Raw genomic sequence first — 26,779 nt, 5'->3', positions numbered from 1 at the left:
TTCGATTTTTGAGACATATTGCTTTAAGTTTTCTGTCTTGACGCTTTGATGTCTTCCTTGGTCTACCAGTATGTTTGCCTTTAACAACCTTCCCATATTGTTTGTATTTGGTCCAGAGTTTAGACACAGCTGACTGTGAACAACCAACATCTTTTGCAACATTGCGTGATGATTTACTCTCTTTTAAGAGTTTGATAATCCTCTCCTTTGTTTCAATTGACATCTCTCATGTTGGAGCCATGATTCATGTCAGTCCACTTGGTGCAACAGCTCTCCAAGGTGTGTTCACTCCTTTTTAGATGCAGACTAACGAGCACATCTGATATGATGCAGGTGTTAGTTTTGGGGATGAAAATTTACAGGGTGATTTCATAATTTTTTCCTCAGAATTGAGTGATTCCATATTTTTTTCCTCTGCTTGGTCTAAAAAAGTAACCGTTACTGACTGCCACAATCTTTTTTTCTTGATTTCTTATAGTGTTTCTTAAAGCCAGAAAGTTGCCATTTGAAATGACTTTAGTTTTGTGTCATGTCTGTGATCTGCTTTTTTTCTACACAATTAAACAACTGAATGAACATCCTCCGAGGCCGGTGATTCCATAATTTTTGCCAGGGGTTGTATTAACATTCAACTTGACTTTAGCCTTAAGGCGTGTTTCATATTAATGTTTTGGTTCCTCATAATTATGGCCTGTCCCTGTCCTTAGGGCCCGTCCACACTATGACATGAAATGGCCAATGTAGAAGATTCTCAAACATCTCTCCAGGGGTCCAACTTTCCAGTCCTCAGCGCAGGTCAGTGTAGCTCAGCAGAGGGCGCTGTTGCAGTTGAGGAGCTTGATGTTTTGCGACAGTCCACTGGCTCACACAGGATGTAGATTAACCGCCACCATCGGAGGACGGGCACATTTTCAGCGCACTCCTCAGAGCTGTAGTAGTGGACGTAACCTGTACAAAACCAACATAGCTCTGCGATCGCATCACTTACTGCCGGTGCACCATCAAGACAGGTTCTACATATTCCTTCATGTCCAAGGGATCCAGAGGAGGTGGTGCATCCAGCCAAGCCTCTTACATTGGCCAGCGGAGGCGAACAGAGCTGTGACGGCGTACTAGCAAAGATGATGCAGGGGTAGCGGAGCTCAGCTCTTGCAGTGTTTTAGCATGGACATCAGAAATTTTAAGCAAGTTGAAAATTTTTCTTGGACCACAGTGTACATCAGGGGTGACCTATTGACATTGAATTAGCTCCTGTGGAGTCTGGAGAACCTTGGTGCTGGTCAACAATAAGCAACTTTTCTTCTCTGTCAACATGCAGTGAGCTAATCGTCAGAGCGTGAACAGGTCCTTACAGAAGAAATTAGCTGACTGACCCATCAGTATCATTGCAGCTGGTCTGCTCTGTGTCAGCCTGATCCTGTCGGATCTCAGAAGCTATGAAGAGCAGGATCTGGTTAGTACTTGGACGGGAGACCTCTTTGGAACACCAGCGGTTGTGAGTGTTTCTCCGTGTGAAACTGGAGTTGCGTCAGGAAGGGCATCCAGCGTAAAACGTGTGCCAATTACCAATGCGGATCTGGCTGTATCCGCTGTGGCAACCCAGAATAAAACCGGGAGCAGCCGATTGACCAACAACAACCCATCAGTATCATTGTTCCAGTTCTGGAGCTCTGATTCCCAGCGGGGTCGGGTTTATTAAGTAGATGCTTCTTCATCATTTAATCCTGATTTCTATTTCATTTTGGCCAATAAAAGATACACAACCCAAGAACAACTTTGAAGCAACAAAAAATAAAAGTTATGAAAGTTTTCCAAGAGAGCTGGTCCTTTTTTGCTCTATGTGCTGCTTTCTGGAAATCTGGACCTTTCGCTTTATGCACAGATTCTTCCATATGTTTCTCGTCCTCTCTGCATCACATTGCAACAGGCTGTCGGCATTCTTGGTGTCAAAGTAGCCACATCGAAGGTATTGAGCATGCAACTGACGGAGAAATGCAGAGTCTGTTTCAGCACAATTAGTTCATATGAACCGCGCTAAGTGCGTAAAAACAAGTAACACGGAATCAGATTTTCAGTGAAACTGAATTTCTTTGTTACATTTCTGTCGATGTTGAGGGTCGCTGTGTCTGTTATGTTTCGGACGCAGTCGGAGCACCGACCCAGCGTTTGAAAGGACCCAGCATAAAATAAGCAGAGCACGGTTCAAAAGATAACAGAATTTAATAAACATAACAGTGTGCAGTGCTAAACAACCAAAAAGTCCGCGGTCTGGTGAGGTGAAAACACGGTGCGCTCTCAACAGCGCAAACGGTCCGGAGCCACAGCAGTTCGGACCCAGGGACCCCGCCGACACCCCCCAGGTGGCCGTGACAAACCAAATCTGTGAAGAAAGAAAACATGAGGTGAGTCCAACGCCACACAGAGAGACACAACTCAAAGGTGCACGCAATCAGCAAACACTTCCTGGCTTAAATCTATACATCAGCTTCTTACCCTGCAGGCACGGAACAACTCAGTTCAAATCTCCACTGCAGCAGAAGCTGATTAGACAATTAGCATAACGTGATAGCTCACTAACACAAGGTGTGAGGGACACCAAATCCACTGTCATTACTTCATAAAAGTCACCAAAACCAAATTACCTCAGGAAGTGTGCTGAAGAGCGTGAGACCTCACCCAATCCTCCTTCACAGACTGTGGCGTCAAACCTGGAGCGGTCTCTGCGTCCGTGATGGTGAGATTGTTCTCCTGACGTCGATCTCACACGTCTGCTCACAAGGTCGAGTCTCTGGCAATCACACACTGTGCATTCAAGGTTTAAATGCAGCAATCTCTGATTAAGACAAAATACACCACAGCTGTGAGTCCTGATGACCTGCATGTGAAAACAAGCCTCAGGTGTTCAGGGTGAGGTCCTAATGCTCAGCCACTCAGTCCTGAATGCATACCACCTGGTGGGAGAAACAGAAAACAAAAACCAAGCCAGCCAAACACCCCAGCCCACAACACTGTCAGTCAGATGTTCAGTGGTTCCACAGATGCACTGTAGCCGCTACCAGGCAGTTCTAGATTAACTGCAGATGAGCGATTCGACCTTATTTTCCTCGTGCATAAAAAGATATGACCCTAAGTCTCACCCTGTCAACTGCCCCAAAATAAATCCATTTATTATCATCTAAATTATATGACTTGACATATATCGAAATTTGTCCTACATTTATACATATTAGTGGTCGATGCTGAGTTTTTATATTTTAGTCCTTCGTAATTAAGGATATATTTCGGGAAGTGGAGTGAATTTTTGCTTCTTGCTGTGTTTTTTTGTTTTTAACAGTAAGTGTAAGCTGGCTGCTGGCCTTGTGCTGAATAACTTGTTCATTTCTATATGAGATTCACTTTCATCTCTCCACAGGAATGTTTCATTTCTATATGAAATCCATTTACGTCGCACCAAATACAGATTACAAAGAGCATAAACAATGTTGCATTCCTCAGAATTGAGCTTTTCACTGCAGCAGATCTGTTGTGGATCTTCAGAAAACTCACAATTATGGAAAAAAACAAAAACAAAAAACACATCCTTCTAAGGGAAGGATGAAAGTTTTGGAGGGAAGCATAAAAACAGTTCTTTTTGATGCAAAAAAAAAGGAAGGAAGATTGCAATTACATAACATTCTGTGCGGTCTGTCGGTACCTGTTATTGACTAATCCGTCACAGATGAATGCAGGTCATCAGTCTGCACCAGCGGCTCCGTGTGGGTTTGACGGTGAGGTATTGCCATGAGCCTGGTCTGGACAGGTCACATGTGAAGCCTCAAGTATTTGCATTGTTAGAGAAGACTTTGCACAGCACACCAACTGAATATATCTGTGATCGTGGCAGTCTGTCCGAGTCCTGGATAGGATATCTACATCCAAGTCTCGATCTAGAGACACCTGTGTGTGGGTTTGTGCAATGTGGCAATATCGTTGCGCGCCGACAAACACATGGTCCTCGATAGCTGCTTCACCTGGTCCAATGGCTGGGAAATCCCAGACAACCTGGGTTTGAGGACCTGCTGCAGCTTTCACAGCTGTTGGGGTACAACCATCACCTCCTCTGCCAGATCCGCTGTTGAGGACTTCTTCTTTCACCAGAGCCCAGTTAGCTGTCACATGACCAGAGTTTCTGTTGGGCCTTTATGGTTACTGTAGTGGCCACGGGGCACACAAGGTTCACACCGTATTTCACCCTAACAGGTTCGTTACTTAGGTGTCACAACTCTGACAAGGGATTGCACTTTGGCATCCCTGAAATACTAGCATTTGGTTTTAGACAACAGTGTGTATGCAGGATGTGTGGTCACAACCCTTCACATTCTCCCTCAGTTGTGATGAAATTCTTTGCACTCTGTCTTGACGATCTGTAACGTAGTCTAAAGCACATGCAAAGTAAATTGTAAGATGCAAAGGGGATAGATTTAAATAATTAAACATCTGTATTTTTTATGTGCAACATGAAATAAGTATTTCATTCAGTAGTCATGTCATGTAGCAGATAAGTGCGCCAGGACCTGGATTGTTGCAGTTTATATGGCATACTGAGACGTGAAAGGTTTTCTGGCCAGGAAATGGTTTTGTGTGGAAAGTGTCAAAGCATATAAGAAGGAGCATCAAGTCATCCACCAAACTCCCTGAGGGGAAACATTTGAGTCGGTTGTTCCTGCAAAACCTCTTCCTCCTCCAAAGACCCGATCTCCTCCACATTGCAGTCGGTACCCGCTGCACCTGGACACTGTGGTCAGCATTGTCTCAGTTCTCCCAGTTTGCAAACACGGGAACAAAAAGCTATATAAATAAATAAACTAGCTAGCTGTCTGTCATAAGTTTCAAAGTTGGGCGCATGTCCCTTTTCAGTGACGTACTTGTGAAACAGGTTGGCTGCTGACTGCGTATTTCTGCGGGTCTTTTTCTGTGGGTCGCATCTTTTTCGTGTAAAATTCGTTTTAAGTCAGCATGGCTAACAGACGCAAACCTGTCTTCTGCCATCTTGTCAACAAACTGACAGCCAAAGTAGGCGTTTTATCACGTTATCTGATTGGTTGCTATCGATAGAAGGGGTCGCTCGATTAGCTAGCGCTACACTGCACGTGAGGTGTACTCGTTTCGCACGCGTGGTCTACTCAGCTCCCCCAGCGGTCAACTTGGCATGTGGTACAGCTCAGAAAGTGGCGAATGGGCCAATCAGAAGTTGGCAAAATCCAATACCATATAATAATTAAATTAATTAAATTAAATTAATTGAATTTGTGTGTCATTTACACAAGATAAATATTTTTGGGCCATAACCCTTAATTATGTAGTAAAAAAAAACAGAAGTAAACCAGTTCTTCCCTTTAAGGATAACAAATAAATAAATAATAAAAAAAAGAACAGATGCATGAAATCCCTTATGACAGATTGCACAATGGTGCCCTTTTTTTTTTTATCTTTCTTCAAAAATTTCCAAGGGAGGTGCAAAGGGGGGATTTTGGACCCTCCCCCCTCCTCCACTTACTCACGTGCTCCCCTTGTCTTATGTTCTAGACAACAGCCTGACAAGCAGAGATCATGGCTGTTCTGAACCCGCCTACATTAAACCGTCTGATTATTGCATTGTATAAAACGCAGAAAAATTCAGTGTGTAATGTGTTGTCAAGGTTTATGGCGGTCTATGGTGCAGTCGCTTCCTGCAGCCTCATGATGGCAGCACACCACCTGATCGCACCTAGTTTTAAGACCAACATGCTGAGCATGTCTGAGACTTTAAACAACATGGCCGCTGGGCGTGAAAATAACAGCTTGACATTTTGCACGGCACTGTGCTCTTAAAGATAGGGCCCTTGGTGTCAGATCACTGAGGGAGTCGGTTTTATGGCTGCTGCCGTCATGTTTCCAGGCAGATTATTCCAAACGAATCACAGAGGAAGCTTGTTGTCACAGCAGTCAAATGAATTTAGAGCCGCTCAACACCTGGTGCACTAAAAAATGTACTTGGCGCCCCCTCACCTGCATGTGCTTCCAACATCTCCAGCTTCCATTAACCTTCAGATGATGGAGCGCCGTGCCAGGAAAGGCTGATGGGAAAACAGAGCGGGGGTCAGCGGGCTCCATCTCTTCCTCCTCAACACACCTGTCCTCACTTCTTTCCTCTGTTATAAACTGCATGCGGTCGTATCACATCACACTCAGAGTTCGTCCTGAACACAGACTATTACCGCGTTTTCACAAAGGTCACAACCCTTTATGGTCGTCTTTTCAAGCAACAAAGCCGATGAGCTGTAGAACGAGTGACCACGTAAAGCAAATCAAATGATACAGGGGGTCATCGATTCTGTCTGCAGAGACGTGGAGGGACGTGGACCATTCAAGGACATTATGTGAAATCTCTGCTTTGGAGCTTCTCACAGATGTCACAGCCGAGCTGAAATCCTGTCCAGGCCCTGAGACCCGCCGGTGCCGGTGCTTATCCCTGGATTCTGTAGTGAAGCGGATGAGAGTCTGAGATTCCAGACGATGGACCGTATAGGCAGCTGATAATCAGAGCCCAAAGCAGTTCCAGAACATGGAAGAACCTGCACTTGCTCCCAAACATCAGCTTCTAGAAACGTGCTGCACATACAGTTCAATGAAATATCTCTGCTGGTTATTTATGAGTATTTGATATAAAAGCCAGTTTTAGAGTTTATGGACCAGAATGCACTGGAAACTTGTCAGCTTTACCCGTAAGATAAGCGACAATAAAATAACCAGATTCAGGTTAAAATGTGTCATTTTAAGTCCCTTTGAAGGCTGCTGATGATTCAGAAGTTTCTTATGGACACATTTCCTCTCCTGGCTCCTCAGCCAAACAGCTGTAATCCCTCCTAATCACTGCAAGTTGGTTATGTTTGCAGTCGTATTTGTTCTCTTTGTGTCTCGTGGTTTGGCGTGTGCACACGTGCACACTCCGTGTGGCCTCTTTGATTATTTGCTTTTCCTCTTGTTTGCAGTTATCTTTCTGGCTGGTGGATGACGTGATTTTTTTTTTTTTCTGCCAGTCATGGTTTCTAATCCATCACTTCTCTTCTGTTTCTAAATCCTCACTTCGGGGTCTGTTCTTCCCGTCCTGGTTGATGATCCGACTCCGCCGAGCACTGCTGCTGTGTGAGACCAGAGATGATCAGTGATTAAAAACTCAGACTTTAAACCTGAACACATTTGGGATTAGAACATGTTTTGCACATTTAAAACAGAGAAATAACACTTATCCTGTTGATAATGCAACGTGCCGATTTCTCTAGTTTACTCACGTTAACTGTTACACAAAAATCACAGCAAATGATCATCTACTTCAGACCTGGGCAAACTGCTGTCCGGCCCTCATGAAGTCTGATTATTATTACATATATTAAAAATGTCAAGCTTGTGTGTTGCAAATCATTAGAGAGGTTTATTTAGGTATATTTAAATATTTACATATTATTACAATAATAAAAATTACTTATAAAAGCTATTAAATAGGTAATTTTTTGTAAAATTTGTAATGGGAGACAGCCGAGTTATCGATGGTGTTTCCCTTGGACATAATTCAGGTTCCCTATGTGGCCCCTTGTAAAAATTAATTGCCCACCCCTGATCTACTTTATGATTAAAATGAATGAAAAACTAATTTAAAATAAAATAAAGCACTTCTAAAATATCAGTTAACTAGATCTGATATCAGTGATCTTAAATAAGTTATTATTCTGGAGACATAATAATAGACATAATCTCTCTCACCCCCCATTATATTTTTGATGACATTTGACCAATCTGACACACTGCTCACATTTGACAGATCCTATTGGTTACTGAGATCTGAGTAGTGGGTTGTTTTTGGCAATTACCATGATAACCTGAGGCCTCTACTGGTGGTTGGCTCTCACTGCGGTATTGTATCACTTCCTGTTCCGGAGCACAGCGGTGTTTTTCTGTATCTGTTAGCTGTTTACTCTGCGCAGTTAGATTGATCTAGTTATCTAGATTACGATTTGTTTCCCAGTGTAATCTTTACGTGCCTTAACTAAAGCACTCCTTCTGCTGAATCACCTATAAATTATTTACACATTATTCACTTTGCGTGTTTTTAGGAATCCGCTAGCTTAGCGTAGCTACTAGCTCTTAGCCGATTTAGCATGGCGGCTTCTCCTGTCTCTCCCGCACTTTTCTGCTCTGGGTGTGAAATGTTTAGTTATTCCTCGGCCTCCTTTAGCAGTAACGGTACTTGTAATAAGTGTAGCTTATTCGTAGCTTTGGAGGCCAGGCTGGGCGAATTGGAGACTCGGCTCCGCACCGTGGAAAATTCTACAGTTAGCCAGGCCCCTGTAGTCGGTGCAGACCAAGGTAGCTTAACCGCCGTTAGTTCCCCCCTGGCAGATCCCGAGCAGCCGGGAAAGCAGGCTGACTGGGTGACTGTGAGGAGGAAGCGTAGCCCTAAACAGAAGCCCCGTGTACACCGTCAACCCGTTCACATCTCTAACCGTTTTTCCCCACTCGACGACACACCCGCCGAGGATCAAACTCTGGTTATTGGCGACTCTGTTTTGAGAAATGTGAAGTTAGCGACACCAGCAACCATAGTCAATTGTCTTCCGGGGGCCAGAGCAGGCGACATTGAAGGAAATTTGAAACTGCTGGCTAAGGCTAAGCGTAAATTTGGTAAGATTGTAATTCACGTCGGCAGTAATGACACCCGGTTACGCCAATCGGAGGTCACTAAAATTAACATTAAATCGGTGTGTAACTTTGCAAAAACAATGTCGGACTCTGTAGTTTTCTCTGGGCCCCTCCCCAATCGGACCGGGAGTGACATGTTTAGCCGCATGTTCTCCTTGAATTGCTGGCTGTCTGAGTGGTGTCCAAAAAATGAGGTGGGCTTCATAGATAATTGGCAAAGCTTCTGGGGAAAACCTGGTCTTGTTAGGAGAGACGGCATCCATCCCACTTTGGAGGGAGCAGCTCTCATTTCTAGAAATCTGGCCAATTTTCTTAAATCCTCCAAACCGTGACTATCCAGGGTTGGGACCAGGAAGCAGAGTTGTAGTCTTACACACCTCTCTGCAGCTTCTCTCCCCCTGCCATCCCCTCATTACCCCATCCCCGTAGAGACGGTGCCTGCTCCCAGACTACCAATAACCAGCAAAAATCTATTTAATCATAAAAATTCAAAAAGAAAAAATAATATAGCACCTTCAACTGCACCACAGACTAAAACAGTTAAATGTGGTCTATTAAACATTAGGTCTCTCTCTTCTAAGTCCCTGTTGGTAAATGATATAATAATTGATCAACATATTGATTTATTCTGCCTAACAGAAACCTGGTTACAGCAGGATGAATATGTTAGTTTAAATGAGTCAACACCCCCGAGTCACACTAACTGTCAGAATGCTCGTAGCACGGGCCGGGGCGGAGGATTAGCAGCAATCTTCCATTCCAGCTTATTAATTAATCAAAAACCCAGACAGAGCTTTAATTCATTTGAAAGCTTGTCTCTTAGTCTTGTCCATCCAAATTGGAAGTCCCAAAAACCAGTTTTATTTGTTATTATCTATCGTCCACCTGGTTGTTACTGTGAGTTTCTCTGTGAATTTTCAGACCTTTTGTCTGACTTAGTGCTTAGCTCAGATAAGATAATTATAGTGGGCGATTTTAACATCCACACAGATGCTGAGAATGACAGCCTCAACACTGCATTTAATCTATTATTAGACTCTATTGGCTTTGCTCAAAAAGTAAATGAGTCCACCCACCACTTTAATCATATCTTAGATCTTGTTCTGACTTATGGTATGGAAATAGAAGACTTAACAGTATTCCCTGAAAACTCCCTTCTGTCTGATCATTTCTTAATAACATTTACATTTACTCTGATGGACTACCCAGCAGTAGGGAATAAGTTTCATTACACTAGAAGTCTTTCAGAAAGCGCTGTAACTAGGTTTAAGGATATGATTCCTTCTTTATGTTCTCTAATGCCATATAACAACACAGTGCAGAGTAGCTACCTAAACTCTGTAAGGGAGATAGAGTATCTCGTCAATAGTTTTACATCCTCATTGAAGACAACTTTGGATGCTGTAGCTCCTCTGAAAAAGAGAGCTTTAAATCAGAAGTGTCTGACTCCGTGGTATAACTCACAAACTCGTAGCTTAAAGCAGATAACCCGTAAGTTGGAGAGGAAATGGCGTCTCACTAATTTAGAAGATCTTCACTTAGCCTGGAAAAAGAGTCTGTTGCTCTATAAAAAAGCCCTCCGTAAAGCTAGGACATCTTTCTACTCATCACTAATTGAAGAAAATAAGAACAACCCCAGGTTTCTTTTCAGCACTGTAGCCAGGCTGACAAAGAGTCAGAGCTCTATTGAGCTGAGTATTCCATTAACTTTAACTAGTAATGACTTCATGACTTTCTTTGCTAACAAAATTTTAACTATTAGAGAAAAAATTACTCATAACCATCCCAAAGACGTATCGTTATCTTTGGCTGCTTTCAGTGATGCCGGTATTTGGTTAGACTCTTTCTCTCTGATTGTTCTGTCTGAGTTATTTTCATTAGTTACTTCATCCAAACCATCAACATGTTTATTAGACCCCATTCCTACCAGGCTGCTCAAGGAAGCCCTACCATTATTTAATGCTTCGATCTTAAATATGATCAATCTATCTTTGTTAGTTGGCTATGTACCACAGGCTTTTAAGGTGGCAGTAATTAAACCATTACTTAAAAAGCCATCACTTGACCCAGCTATCTTAGCTAATTATAGGCCAATCTCCAACCTTCCTTTTCTCTCAAAAATTCTTGAAAGGGTAGTTGTAAAACAGCTAACTGATCATCTGCAGAGGAATGGTCTATTTGAAGAGTTTCAGTCAGGTTTTAGAATTCATCATAGTACAGAAACAGCATTAGTGAAGGTTACAAATGATCTTCTTATGGCCTTGGACAGTGGACTCATCTCTGTGCTTGTTCTGTTAGACCTCAGTGCTGCTTTTGATACTGTTGACCATAAAATTTTATTACAGAGATTAGAGCATGCCATAGGTATTAAAGGCACTGCGCTGCGGTGGTTTGAATCATATTTGTCTAATAGATTACAATTTGTTCATGTAAATGGGGAATCTTCTTCACAGACTAAAGTTAATTATGGAGTTCCACAAGGTTCTGTGCTAGGACCAATTTTATTCACTTTATATATGCTTCCCTTAGGCAGTATTATTAGACGGTATTGCTTAAATTTTCATTGTTACGCAGATGATACCCAGCTTTATCTATCCATGAAGCCAGAGGACACACACCAATTAGCTAAACTGCAGGATTGTCTTACAGACATAAAGACATGGATGACCTCTAATTTCCTGCTTTTAAACTCAGATAAAACTGAAGTTATTGTACTTGGCCCCACAAATCTTAGAAACATGGTGTCTAACCAGATCCTTACTCTGGATGGCATTACCCTGACCTCTAGTAATACTGTGAGAAATCTTGGAGTCATTTTTGATCAGGATATGTCATTCAAAGCGCATATTAAACAAATATGTAGGACTGCTTTTTTGCATTTACGCAATATCTCTAAAATCAGAAAGGTCTTGTCTCAGAGTGATGCTGAAAAACTAATTCATGCATTTATTTCCTCTAGGCTGGACTATTGTAATTCATTATTATCAGGTTGTCCTAAAAGTTCCCTAAAAGGCCTTCAGTTGATTCGAAATGCTGCAGCTAGAGTACTGACGGGGACTAGAAGGAGAGAGCATATCTCACCCATATTGGCCTCTCTTCATTGGCTTCCTGTTAATTCTAGAATAGAATTTAAAATTCTTCTTCTTACTTATAAGATTTTGAATAATCAGGTCCCATCTTATCTTAGGGACCTCGTAGTACCATATCACCCCAATAGAGCGCTTCGCTCTCAGACTGCAGGCTTACTTGTAGTTCCTAGGGTTTGTAAGAGTAGAATGGGAGGCAGAGCCTTCAGCTTTCAGGCTCCTCTCCAGTGGAACCAGCTCCCAATTCAGATCAGGGAGACAGACACCCTCTCTACTTTTAAGATTAGGCTTAAAACTTTCCTTTTTGCTAAAGCTTATAGTTAGGGCTGGATCAGGTGACCCTGAACCATCCCTTAGTTATGCTGCTATAGACGTAGACTGCTGGGGGGTTCCCATGATGCACTGTTTCTTTCTCTTTTTGCTCTGTATGCACCACTCTGCATTTAATCATTAGTGATCGATCTCTGCTCCCCTCCACAGCATGTCTTTTTCCTGGTTCTCTCCCTCAGCCCCAACCAGTCCCAGCAGAAGACTGCCCCTCCCTGAGCCTGGTTCTGCTGGAGGTTTCTTCCTGTTAAAAGGGAGTTTTTCCTTCCCACTGTAGCCAAGTGCTTGCTCACAGGGGGTCGTTTTGACCGTTGGGGTTTTACATAATTATTGTATGGCCTTGCCTTACAATATAAAGCGCCTTGGGGCAACTGTTTGTTGTGATTTGGCGCTATATAAAAAAAATTGATTGATTGATTGATTGATTGATAACATGTTTTCACTTTGATCCTGCACAAACTTGCTTTATACAAAAAAATTTTACACCAAAATTAAGACTTTATACTCAGCAGGTCCTGAGATGTGGCCTTCTAAGACAAATCATTAAATGGCTTGTACAGTAACAATACTGTGGGAAAAAACGGTTTAAATATGAATTACTATCTGAATGCAAAGTCGTGCGTCAGCTGCAGGTTGTCGAATGAAGCAACGAGGACAGTGATGAGGAATATTGTTCAAGTGAAGGTAGAGGAGGGTATTTCATGGTCTGGATATCTGCAGAGGCTTAAACTCTCACCTTCCACTGTAATTATCAGAAAGCCGGTAGCCTGAGGGAGTAATCTCACCCCGGCTGAGGTGTTGGAGCGGCTCGGCACAGTGAGCTTCAAACCCACACAAAGCGATGCACTGAAGTGACCCCGGACATCACTCAGGTTCTGTGTGTGTGCCACTAAAAATCCTAACAAAATCAAAGTGAACTGTGGTGGCGCCGATGCGTCACCTCCGTCAACCCAGTGATTCTCAGAGGTGGCTGTTAGTATGTTATAAAACAATCTCTTCTAATTAGATTAACTAATTGGTGACTGTAAATTGCCTTTTGGGCTTATTGTAAGTGTGAATGGTTGTCTGTTTGGATTAGCCCTCTGACATTCTGACACCCAGACTCCAGCTGTCTGCAACACCATCTGGGGAAGCGCTTAAAAGCCACTTTTCTCCACCCGCTCCACTCTACATACACTTTCTTCTTCACCTCACCACCACACAGTTGATGCAAGTATTTAAAGACATCTACTCATCTTCTCCCCTCCGTCTTTGTTCCGACTGATCTTCATTCCCCTTCTCTCCAGAGCATATCTCCACCTCTTCAGACTAGACTCATCCTGCTCCTTACTCTCACTACAGATCACGGTGTCATCTACAAATATCACTCTATAGAAACAACTGCAACAGCATCATTCTATGACCTGCAAGACTACAAGACACACCCTGCCAAGTTCCAATACACACTTACCCTGATGCCAATGACAGCAGAGGAGATTGTGCAAACTGAATATTGGGATGCTAGGACTTGGCACATTTAGTTAAATGTTAGCCGCATGTCTTTGAGGTTTAAAAAGGGTTAGGGTACACATCTGATATGTTACATGTTTAAACTGGTACTTAGGCAGCGCTTGTGTCACAATATATGTCTCCTGTTACACACCCTGCTACATGTTCTGCCCCTGTCTTGTAGTCCGTGAGACCGACCCTTTTCAACTCCAGTCTAAACTTGTCTGTCAATCTTTCCACCGCTATTACAAACAAGAAAGGGCTCAGACGTGATCCTTGATGTAATCCCACCTCCACCTGGAACACATCTGTCAGTCCTACTGTACATCTCGCCACCATCACACTGTCCTCATACGTATCCTGCGCCGCCCTCACATACTTCTCTTCCACTCCAGACTTCCTCATGCAATGCCACAATTCTTGTCTTGGCACCCTGTCTTTCTCTAAATCCACAAACAAACAAAACAACTCCTTCTGGACTTCTGTATACATCCCTCTTGGTGTTCGTAAAACACAGCATTGTCTGCGTAGCGGTTCTTTTCAACATGTAACCATGTTGACTAACTCAGAGGAACTATTCCAATAATTACTTTGTATCATTAAAACAGTGAAACATGGTCTAAGACCTAAGAAAGCATAAACCTTATATGGATATTGAATTTATTGATCTGTAGATTACGAACCAACCCACAAATAAGTAACGTTTCATGGATCAAAAGGTACAAGACCCTTCATCCGCATTTCACCACTTTCACATTCACATCAGAAATTTAGAGCTTCACAATCCACAGACGTACCTGCTCCATTAATGTGACTTTTTTGTTTCCAACTTAAGCCCCCTGACAGACGAGTGTCATAATACATGTGATCCTTCTTTTCCTTCTTCTCTTCCCCCGCTGCCAAACTGGGCGGGACGACGGTGACAAGAAATCGTCTTGTCATGTCTGATTCATGGCCCACCTCACGTCCTCCTTTGACCCTCCTCTGCCACTGTGCACGCGTCTCGAGTGGATCGAGAAACAGATATACGTCGACAGCCTCAATTCATATTCACAGCATCAGCTTTTAAAATACTTCCTAAATATTCAAGGGCCTCAGCTGCGCGGCTCCTCGGTTGTGCGAGCAGGTTGTCAGTTTTATCAGACATGATAAGAGGACAAAATATCCACCGCAATTTATTTTTAAAGTCACAATCTCATTTCCTTTGCATGCATTTGGCTTTAGAGCGTCGGTGAGTTCCGAGAGCGTGCACGATCCTGTTAGGAGCTGATGAGCATTTGACATTGTTTCACATTCATGGCACCTCCAACTTTAAACCTCTGAGAGATGAGAACCTTCAAGCACTTTGAATCGGCGTTTTAACATTGACACGTTCAGTAAGCGGCAGTAATTCTGTTTTTGCAACAAACTCCACCAAAGACGTCTCTGTCTGTCCTCAAGATACTTGTCCCAGATCCAACCTGTCAGTACTTACAAAGACGTGCTCTGAAACACGTCTTCTCTCAGACCACCCAGAATTTGTTGAAAACTGAGAGTTTGATCTGATCTCGTATGTTGATTTCATCTCTGAGAGCTTTGTGTTTGGTGTGACCACAATCGACCGGAGACTGTAGGACAGGAGGCTTTACTGGAGGAGCTCGCCATGTTTTTATGAGCCAACGGTTTTTTATGAGGCTGTGCATCACGTTTTATTGCAAGATGAAGTTAATGCTCGTAACAGCATTAGCTCCTCTGTGGAAAGACTCCACGGTTGCTGCTGTTGTTCTGTTTTTGGACGTATACAATTCCAACGCTGGACATAGAAGGATATGTTACTCCGTGATGAAGAACGTGACTCCCCATTTTCCCTAGTGGGCCCACAAGACACCTCAAAGCACACAATTATAGATCTTCCTAGTGTATTGAAAAACACTTCCCTAGTTACAGTGGTCCCTCATTTATCACGGGTGTTACGTTCTAAAAATAACCCGAAATCCGCGAAGTTGTCAGCGTTATTTTGTACAATTATTATAGACGTTTTAAGGCTGTAAAACCCCTCACTCCACACTTTATACACTTTTCTCAAACAGGCATTAACATTTTCTCACTTTTCTCTCGTGTGTAAACACTCTCAAAGTTCAAACCTTAGTAGAAAAATAAGACCAACCTGTTTTCAGGCCCAAACATTTGTTTGAGAAATAAAAATAGAACGTTTTCCTATAAATAATTATGATGGCTTTTAGAACTAACAAATTTCATTTTAACAATCAACCTACGAGGTTGGACACATAAGAAATTATTAATAGTGACTGACCAGTATTTCACAGTTCCTCTGACCGCGCCTCTTCATCCTGGTGCCACTCCGCTGTCGCGTCTTTTTCCACTGAGTGACACCTCGGTGCAGGTGTCTTTTTCCATGTGAAGAACACAGTTATGGGTAGTTGTTAGCGCTCTTTTTTTCTTCTGGGCGAGAAGATTCTTATGAACAGATACGCAGAACACAATGCGCGTACTTTCCCTTCGCAGTGCCACGACCGGCCTGCTTGATGAGGACGCAGAACACAATGCACTGTAAAAAAAAAAAAAAAAAGCATGCAAAATTGGACTAAAAAAAATCTGTGAAACTGCGAGGCCGTGAAAGGTGAACCGCGTTATAGCGAGGGACCACTGTATTGAAAAACTTTTGGCCGATATGAAATCTATCATTTTACTCTAAATTTCTGGAAAAAGTGGTTTCAAGGCAGCTTGTGGACCACCTTACCGAGAATAATCTTTTTGAGCCACTGCAGTCTGCTTTTAGAAAATATCATTCTACAGAGACGGCTCTCACTAAAGTGGTGAATGATCTTCGACTTGCAATGGATTCAGACACCACTACAGTTCTGGTGCTGCTAGATCTTAGTGCTGCATTTGATACCGTGGATCATAATATTCTACTTGACGTCATACTTGTTCTCACTGTGTTTTGTACAATACCACTACCTCTAACCTTAGTGACATGAAATTTGGGGTTCCAAAGGGGTCCGTCTTAGGCCCCCTGCTTTTCTCCCTTTATATAGCACCCCTTGGGGAGATATTGCAGCGTTTTAGGATTACCTTTCACTGCTATGCTGATGATACTCAGTTATACATGTGGCCGGTGATCACCTTAGTATTTCTTCTGTTTTTCTTGTTGCTTAATGCTGACAAATTATACTGTATTTGTTGTCTTTCTGATGCTTGATTCTGTTTGTTTTCCTTTTCTGTCTGTTTGAGGTGTGGCTCCATCCAGAGATGGGTGTGGTGTCTGTTCTGGAAACCGTCCTGTGCACCGGCAACATTTCCTGTATGTTTGTTTTGTGAATTGTTTTGTAATTTGTGTCTGTAGCATGGCCCAAGCAGAGAAACCTCGAGTCTGGTCTGCTTGAGGTTTCTTCCTCAGAAGGAGTTATTCCTTACCACTGTTCCTCTGGGGGTTAGTAAGGTTAGCCCTTACTTGTGTGAAGCGCCTTGAGGCAACCTTGTTGTGATTTGGCGCTATATAAATGAAAATAAATTGAAATTGAAATTGAATTGAAAATCTTCATCAAGGCCACAAAGCATTTGGGATGTTTCCCAGCTGAGAATGAAGCAGTTGTGATGTGAATCAACTCTTTCATATCCAGTGGTGGGCACAGCTAACCAAGATGTTAGCTTTGATAACCATTAATCCAATAACTGAAAAGTTATTTTTTATGATGCTAAACCGATAAACTGCTAAAAAATTTTATCTCTATTACAAATAACTGATAACTTCTTGTATTGATTCAGACGCAGCCACATCCAATTACACTCTTTTTGAAAATTTCAGTTTTCAGCAGCAAATTTTTTTATTTTTTGCAACAAGTTGCCCAAGAAGTACCAATATGCCAAATTTGGTGTTTGCATCACAAAATGAAAAATTCACTAAAACACAGAGCCTTATGGAATGAGGGCAGGTTTGCTTTTGGAACGCATTCAGTCCGATGGGAAACTTTAGTGGTCTATCATCGTGGCATTTTCCAGACATATTATGAAAGCAGAAGCAGGTCTATGCCTGGTTCCATAAGATTTTGAATGTGGCATTGCGGTGCTCCTAAAACAGACCTGGTGACCAGGTTTCTCCGTCCAGACAAGGTGCGACTGGAACAGCTGCATCTTCCCGCTGACTTCACTGACATGGTTTGTGTTTGCAATGACTGATCAACGTCTCATTATTGAGGTTTTCAGGGCATCTTCAGCTGGGAGGAGAATCGGAACACGCTGTCGGGTTTCGATCACCTGGCCCGCGAATGTCGAACCCAAACTGGAACCTGTTTGATTCAGCAGTGACTCACGGTTTTGCTGCAGTTATGCTAAAAAAAAAACAAAAAACACAAGAATGAGGACAGAACGCAGAAGAGATTTTGAGAAGAACAGAAAAGAAACCTCAGCTGGAGGCAGAGGTGGGCTGATATGAAAGAGAGCGACTCAGCATCATCCCCCACCACGGTGGATAAAACACTCGCACACACCCACACACTAACTCTGCTAGCATGTTTTAATGCACAGTGAAGCGCCTATAAATCACCTTCTAGACCTGCTTCTGTGTCCATTACAGCAGTAAGAGATACGATTAATGCTGTTTAATGAGCTCTGCAGAGAGGACGCGTCTAGTTGCTGATCCAAAGCCTCCAGGACTCAACAGATTTGTCTCAGAGACACAAGTCACCCTTATGAAGGTACCGGAGGCCCATCACACCTGTCCATGTGTCCTCACTGGGTCAGAACACCTGTCACCATCCTTTCTGGTTTATGATCCTTTACAGCTAAAAAACACACGACATCCAGATGCTGGCAGGACGTCCCCGTTGCCAAATAATTATTCTACTTAACATGACATAATTTTCTGATGTCACTGACAGCAGAGGTGTGGTACATCGTTGGTCCCAGGAGAACCAGAGTCTATGCAGAAAACTAACACTTCGGTATCTCTTACAGTTCCTGAGATGTGGTCATTTTAGACCCCTGGTTCCCAACCTGGAATCTGAGAAGCCTAATAGGGAGGTACCAAGGTTTTATTTGCTCAAAGGTTGTTAAAATAATATACATACTGTGACAAACATGACCAATTAATTAATTTCTTTGAATGAACCAAAAAGAAAACTGGGAAAAAAAACCACGACATTGAACACAGTGTTCCCCTCATATAGTACAGTTGGATACCAATATTTTGGATGATAACCTCTGATTTGACCTTTGACATGCACAAGAAAGGACAGAGTCACCTCCACCTCCTGAGGAGACTGAGATCCTTTGGAGTGAGCAGGCCTCTGCTTAAGACCTTCTATGACTCTGTTGTAACCTCTGCTCTCCTCTATGCTGTCGTCTGTTGGGCCCCGGGCAGCACAGAGCGGGAGACAAAGAGACTGAATAAGTTGGTCAGGAATCCAGCTCTGTCCTGGGCTGCCCTCTGGACTCTCTGGAGGAGGTGGCTGAGAGGGTGTTAGCCAAGTTCAAATGGATGGAATTAATGTTTACCCCTCAAAATTCTACACACAATAACCCATAATGACAAAGTGAAAAACGTTTTATGAGATTTCTGCAGGTGGCAGATAAGCGACATCAAAGTTACTGACTTCACACGTGCAACTAATTCATTATCCAGCCACCAGGGGGCGATGACAGCTTTGAGCGCTTACCCGTATGAGCAAAACAAAGATGTTTTTAGAATCCTTGTGGTGCGTCATAGCTTAAAAAAGTTTAATCACTTTGTCCCTGGTTATATGCCTTTCTAGTTTAGAGATGTACAGGAGGATATTTATTGTTTTTGGGATGATGTGTTGAGACTTACTCACTCCTTCACTGCATTATATAGAATCCATGCCAAAGCCTTAACATTCGAAAATATGTTTTGCCATTTAATAGGTTAGTTTATGTAACAAAATGGTAAAAGTAACTACTTTGATGTTTGCTGCATGTGAACATTTGGACATTTCAAATGACTGGATGGATGAATGAATGAATGCAGCATCAGCTTCTGCTAACATGCCTAAAACCTTTGCACATGTGTTGCCTGTAATAATTATTCTGCATGCAAAAATAAATTTGACTGATAATTCTCGCTCTTCGGTCCAGCTGCAGGCCCCTTCGTGTTTTGTGCAGCACTGAATGAATGAAACTGTTCGTGTGCACATCACACGCAAGTCTGACATCATAAACACCCCAGAAATACAGTTTTACTGCAACAGTCTGAATTTCCAAAAATTTCAATGAGATCTCATGCTGTGAACAATTGGAGTGAAATGAGCCTCTTTTTTTCTCTCCTGCAGCCTGACTGTGCTGCACCTCATCCTATTAGATTTGCTGCAGACATTTTTCCTTTGGTAATGATCTTATATCCCCTGATACCCCGGCTTCTCCCCGCAGGCCTGATGGCTGTCGCACTTTTCCTGCGTTCTGCAGCAACGTGATGTAAAGCACTGAGGAAAGGTGCACAGGAGAGAGAGAGAAAAAAACAAAACAATTTACATCCATTCTAAGCTATATGTTGCTTATTCTTCCCTCTCTCTCTCTCTCTCTCTCTTTGCTCCTCCGACTGCTCAGATTTGCTGAAGGAAAACTTTTGCTTCGACTTTTGCTTCAGTTTTCATCCCTGTGGTTTCATATATTTTGATGTCTTTTGTTATTTTTGGCACAAACCTTTTTATTGTCTTTGCTGCTGCACTGACTTAAAAAAAGATTGAAGGTTTCTGAGATGATGTCATAAAGGCACTGTCAGTCTGTATTTAGAGTTGATCACAAACAAAGTGTGCACAAGTCACCAGACCAGTTTAAGCAGCAGAACCAGGGGCGGCACCAGAGCTGTTTTTCTGGATGAGGCTAAGTAGTTTCATGAATATAGCTGTGGGATGAGCAGATTTGGAGTACAAGTGTTAGTATGCAATTATAAATTAATTTTATGTGTCAACTCACTGCATACATGTTGTGAATTCATATATATTACACACACACACACACACACACACACACACACACACACACACACACACACACACACACACACACACACACACACACACACACCATATTAATATTTAAAAATGACAATCTGTTAGAAATCCCAGACTTCTAACCACAAACAAAAGTGAGACAGAGCAAATGTGGGCAAAAAACAAAACCATATTTAATGTACAATAGAAAATAAACTGTAAGTATAAGTTATACAAAATAAAATACAGTCTGTGATGTGACAGGTTGTGGAAGTCTGTGGCACCATCTGGTGGAGAGTGCCTGCTCTTACAGCTGTTCTGCTTGGATTGTCTTCACTGAGTGTGATGGAAAAGACACACACACACACACACACACACACACACACACACACACACACACACACACACACACACACACACACACACACACACACACACACACACACACACACACACACACAAAAAAAATTAGAGGATGAATTACAGAGAGAATTATGTCCAGCAGCAACAGCATTCAAAAACAAAAATCAAATTTCAACTTTATTAATTTATATCACACCAACTCATGACAAGGTTGCCTCAAGGTGCTTCACACAACACAACTCAGAAAACAGAACAAAATGAATTAAAAGATCAAAAACTTAATATAAGAGCAAAACTATAAAAGAGTAAAAAGAATAAAAAACTCATAATAACATAATATACTAACAATAAAACAGGGAACACAAATGGCTCAAAGTCTTGATTTTAAAGTCTCCACAAAATCTGACTGCCTTATATGCGTAGGTAGATCCTTCCACAGAGCAGGGGCACAATAAGAGAAAGCTCTGTGACCTGCAGACTTTTTATTCACCCTAGGGACACAAAGTAGTCCTGCACCCTGAGACCGCAAAGCCTGAGCCGGTACGTAGGGCTTAACCAGGTCAGCCAGGTAGGGAGGTGCCAGCCCGTGAACAATTTTATAGGCCAGTAACAGAACCTTAAAATCTGATCTCGCAGAGACAGGAAGCCAGTGAAGAGACACCAAAATGGGTGTAATGTGATCAAATTTTCTGCTTCGTGTCAAGAGTCTGGCAGCAGCATATTGAACCATTTGGAGACTCCTAATGCTGGACTGCAGTAAAGCAGAAAATAGAGCATTGCCATAGTCCATTCTAGAAGAGACAAATGCATGAATCTGGGTCTCAGCATCAGCCATAGACAGGATGGGACGAATCTTTGCTATATTTCGCTGAAAGCAGTCCTTGTAATGTCTCTAATGTGGAGGTCAAAGGACAACGTAGGATCAAAAATCACCCCAAGGTTCCTCACGTTGTCCAATTGATGTATAACACATGAACCTAAGCTAAGTGCTAGCTGGTCAAATTGATACCAATGCCTTGCTGGACCAAGAACCATCATTTCAGTCTTATCAGATTTTAAAAGGAGGAAGTTACTAGACATCCATCTTCTCACTTATGCAAGGCAATCTTCTAAGGATTTTATGTGAATGAGATTACTAGCAGTTAGGGGAGGTGATGGTCTAGTGGTTAAGGTGTTGGGCTTGAGACCAGAAGATCCTCAGTTCAAATCCCAGCCTGACTGGAAAATCACTAAGGGCCCTTGGGCAAGGTCTTTAATCCCCTATTGCTCCCGGTGTGTAGTGAGCACCTTGTATGACAGCACCCTCACATCGGGGTGAATGTGAGGTATTATTTGTAATTTGGGAAGACTCCCTCAGGGAAATTGAGGTTCCAACAGCATTGTATAGCAGCACACAGGGTAAGAAGCACACAGAACATCAAAAGTGAAAGTAAAAAAAAAACAAAAAACAAAAAAAAACCTCCAAATATAAATAGAAATACACAAATATAAATACTAGACATACTGATCAATACTGGTTTACTGGCTACTACTGTTCCTCTCCTTCCAGTCCTCTGTCTTCCTGTTACTCCTCCTCCCCCTGATTGAGGAGATGCGCAGGGCGCTGATGGCCTGAGGGACAAAGGTATGCATAGAAGTCTGCATTGAAGGGGCTCAGGAGTCAGTTCTCCACTCCATCTTGTCTGCTGACGGACAGAATCCTGACATAATCAGCTGTCTGACAGGACACAAAGGGAAACTTGGAGAATTTAGAAAAACGTACAATCAAAACGATAGAAAAACCATATAACTAACAACAAATGACACACAATAGAGGGTGCTGTCCTTAAGGTGGCGCTATTGCTTGTGACTCTTTCTCAATGCCATCCTCACATTTCTCAGTTTCACCAATTTCTGTTGATGTATACAATATGGCAAGGATTTACTCAGTGCAGTACATAAATGATATCTCATAGGTGCCATGGAAACTGGGGGCGCTATAGAACCAGGTCAGAGAGTGGTGGTGTTTGTGAGAAACTGATGAGGAACAGAACGTTTGATGAATATTGACTGTCTATGGTGGTGTTATGGTGGCATCGGTGCAATTCTTGGGAGGCTTCAGCCCAATCGAGCCCCACCCTGGGGCCATCTGTGACGTGCCCCGCTGGCATCTTAACATCGTGTTTTAAAACTATGCTGCATCAATGAGAAACACGCACGTGCATATGATTTAAATTATTAATATGACAATAACACTGGGGGAGGTGATTGTCTGGTGGTTAAGAGCTGGGCTTCAGACCAGAGGATCCTCGGTTCAAACCACAACCTGACTGGAAAATCACTAAGGGCCCTTGGGCGAGGTCCTTAATCCCCAATTTGCTCTTGGTGTCGTGAGTGCCTTGTGTGGCAGCACCCTGATATCGGTGTGTGAATGTGTTTGAGTGTATAGGTGAATGTGAGGCATCATTATAAAGTGCTTTGAGCGTCTGATGCAGATAGAAGAGCGCTATATAAATGCAGTATATGCGCTATATAATTCATTAACCATTTATTTCACAATATCAACAGAACACACAAAAGTATGCAAACAAGCATGATAAAATGGTTGTGAATATTAAAATCCAAAATAAAACAGAAAATACATGACTACAAATTGAATTGAATAATTTAATATAAACCTAAAATCTAATAATAATAATAACAATGATGATGCATAACATGGAATTCTGAAATGTTGTTTTTACTCTGCACATTGATGAAGTGGTGAAAGCAGGGCATTGTTTTCAGTGGTCAGATTAGATTAGATTAGACAGAATTTTATTAATCCCTTGGAAACTCCCTCAGGGAATTTGAGGTTCCAGCAGCATTGTAAAGCAGCGCACAGGGTAAGAAGCACACAGATGATCAAAAGTGAAAGTAAAAACAATTTGCAATCTGTGTGTGTGTGTGTGTGTGTGTGTGTGTGTGTGTGTGCGCTACTGTGGACAAGATAACTCAAAAACAGTTGTATGGATTTCTGTCAAACTTGGTGTGAATATTACTTTGGATAAATATCTAGAGATGATTAGATCTTGGAGTAGTTTGCTCAGAGGTCAAAAATATAATGCGATCTGCAACCTCACAGTAAATACCTCAATACCTTTTAATGTTAAAGCGCCAATCATGTGCTTTATGGAGCTGCATGACACTGTAAATGAATTGATGAACGATGGTTCCACAGCGTTTGGTTGGACTTTGAGTCTGTCTCTTTAATGATCACAGAATTCAGAGTTTGGACAATAAGTAAGCTGGAGAGAGAGAAAAAAAGTTCTATTTATACAAAAATCAATATAGATTTGGTGTTGTCAGTGTCCAGACTGTGATGTCACATTTGAAATGCCTTTAATCTTCTATACATAAATTGTTTTGAATATCCACACTGTGAACGAACAGAACATTTCTGTCGCGATGACACGATCAGAATCTGTCTCATGGTTCCACCTGGCTTGCGTCTGCTTATTTTGAATGCAGATGAATAAATTACTCCATGATTGTTCTCTTGCCTTCTTGGCCTACATAGTGCAACCGGAGCAAAATCTACTTCCAAATGACACAGTATTTTTATCACTTGCTTTAAAATAGTTTCCTGTGACATCTCAGAGTCCTGCTGCATCATGAAGCACAATCAGGGTTTCAGTTTTATCTTCTGTATTCAGGATGTGAACTGCAAGCAGAATGTGCACACTGCAGCTTTTTAATTCACAAGAGCCGCATGTTCAGCCTTTGGCCAGCAGAGGGCAGTAAGAGAAAGCAGTTGGAATCATGCTGCAAAGCAGCACTACGGGAGCTCTGCTGTTTTGTCAAAACACACAAAAAAGTCTTTCCATCACTCACACTAATTAAAATTCAATCAAACTGGAAAGGAACATGCTTATGAAATCAAACATCTTATGTCCACCTCCAGGAGCCAGAAGGACTGTCCCTCTCCATCCTCCTCGCTCCAGTCTTATCTCGCGGCCTTCAGCCACGACTTTGTCAAATTTCCGTCTCAAAGCTTGTTTTCTTGCAAATGGAGCCACAGTGAAAGCCGCCCCCCCCACTATGGGTTATGTAACATTAATCTATACTCTTTTTTTCCCCTGTGCGTGGGCTTTTGTGCACGAAAGAGGCTTTATATTTGCATCCTAAAAACATCCGTATGCTTGTCTCCAATTCATGAATGGATTTAGGTTGGATTTCTTTATTTGCCACCACACGCTTTCTGCTGAACATTAAACATTTAACAGCTCAAACTCTCCATTGGACAACCTCATTCTGCAGCGACCGCCGACTTTTCTAACTGGCGCAGCTTTAAAGTTGAGTCTTCAGTGAAGTTTAAATGCTTTCATGCTGGATGATGAGATGATTGCTGTTCATGCAGCAGCTCATGAAAAATACAAAAGACATTTGTGCTCAAAAGGCACAAAAACATGGAGAGAGCTCCGTGTTCTCTGGGTTTCCTGGATGCAGTGCTTCCAGTATTTCCAACGTGTGGGCGGCCTCGGAAATACTTTTGGTGACATTTCATGGGGGATTAATGGGACATGGAAGAAGTGTGAGGAAGTCTGCATGTGTGTGAGGGAGGAAATACATTTGGTTTTGGAGACGAGCTGGAGCGGAAACCTGAAGGTAGAGAGAGGTTTGTAAGGGACAAACGAGGGTAAGAACAGGGAAACAAAAACAGGATGGCTCTGAGGCCGGCGTGGAACATTACGCTCCACAAAGGAGGTAACGGAGTGAAAGATCGCTTAGACTCCTTCCTGAGGGAGACGACGCTCATCCACGAGGAAGAAATCTGATTCGTTGGTTTGCTGTGTTATTCGGTATAAAACTCTTGTCTCACAGGAGTGTTAATGCTGCTAGTTCAGATCAGGAATCTTGGCATTCTAAAAGTGTCATCACCACAATGCCCATTGGCCAAGATGGCGCCAAATGGCAATGTGATGCAAGGTGGTGCCAAATGAGCAATGTGGTGCATCGTGGTGCCAAATGGGCAATGTGGTACCAGTGTGGTGTCAAATGGGCAATGTGGGCCATTGTGGTGCCAAATGGACCATGTGGTACCACATGGGCAATACAGTGCAATGTGGTGCCAAATGAACATTGTGGTACCAAATGGGTAATGTGGTGCAATGTGGAGTCGGATGGGCAATGTGGCCCATTGTGGTGCCAGATGGGCAGTGTGGTGCAATGTGATGCAAGATGGGCAAGGTGGTGCCACATGGGCAGTGTGCTGCATTATGATGCCAAATGGGCAATATAGTGCCAAATGGACAATGTGGTGCAATCTGGTGCATTGCGGTGCCAAATGGGCAATGTAGGTCATTATGGTGCCAAATTGGCCATGTGGTGCCACATGGGCAATATGGTGCATCGTGGTGCCAAATGGGCAATGTGGTACCAGTGGGGTGTCAAATGGGCAATGTGGTACCACATGGGCAATATGGTGCAATGTGGTGCGAAATGAACAGAGTGGTACCAAATGGGTAATGTGGTGCAATGTGGAGTCGGATGGGCAATGTGGGCCATTGTGGTGCCAAATGGGCAATGTGGTGCAATGTGATGCAAGATGGGCAAGGTGGTGCCACATGGGCAGTGTGCTGCATTATGGTGCCAAATGGGCAATGTAGTGCCAAATGGACAATGTGGTGCAATGTGGTGCATTGTGGTGCCAAATGGGCAATGTGGGCCATTATGGTGTCAAATGGAAAATGTGGTGCAATCTGGTGTATTGCGGTGCCAAATGGGCAATGTGGTGCCACATGGGAAATATGGTGCATTGTGGTGCCAAATGAACAATGTGGTACCAAATGGGTAATGTGGTGCAATATGATGTCAAATGGGCAATGTGGTGCA

At 42.7% G+C, this 26,779-nt stretch overlaps 1 protein-coding gene across 1 annotated transcript in view; it reads left to right on the top strand.

The window, feature by feature from the left end:
- Window positions 1-26,779, top strand: part of kazna (kazrin, periplakin interacting protein a) — a 461,830-nt gene that overhangs the window by 13,868 nt on the left and 421,183 nt on the right. The window lies entirely within an intron of this gene.

Source organism: Thalassophryne amazonica, chromosome 6 (genome assembly GCF_902500255.1).
Source record: "Thalassophryne amazonica chromosome 6, fThaAma1.1, whole genome shotgun sequence".
NCBI classification, from domain to species: Eukaryota; Metazoa; Chordata; class Actinopteri; order Batrachoidiformes; family Batrachoididae; genus Thalassophryne; species Thalassophryne amazonica.
This window is presented reverse-complemented; position numbering and strand designations above follow the sequence as displayed.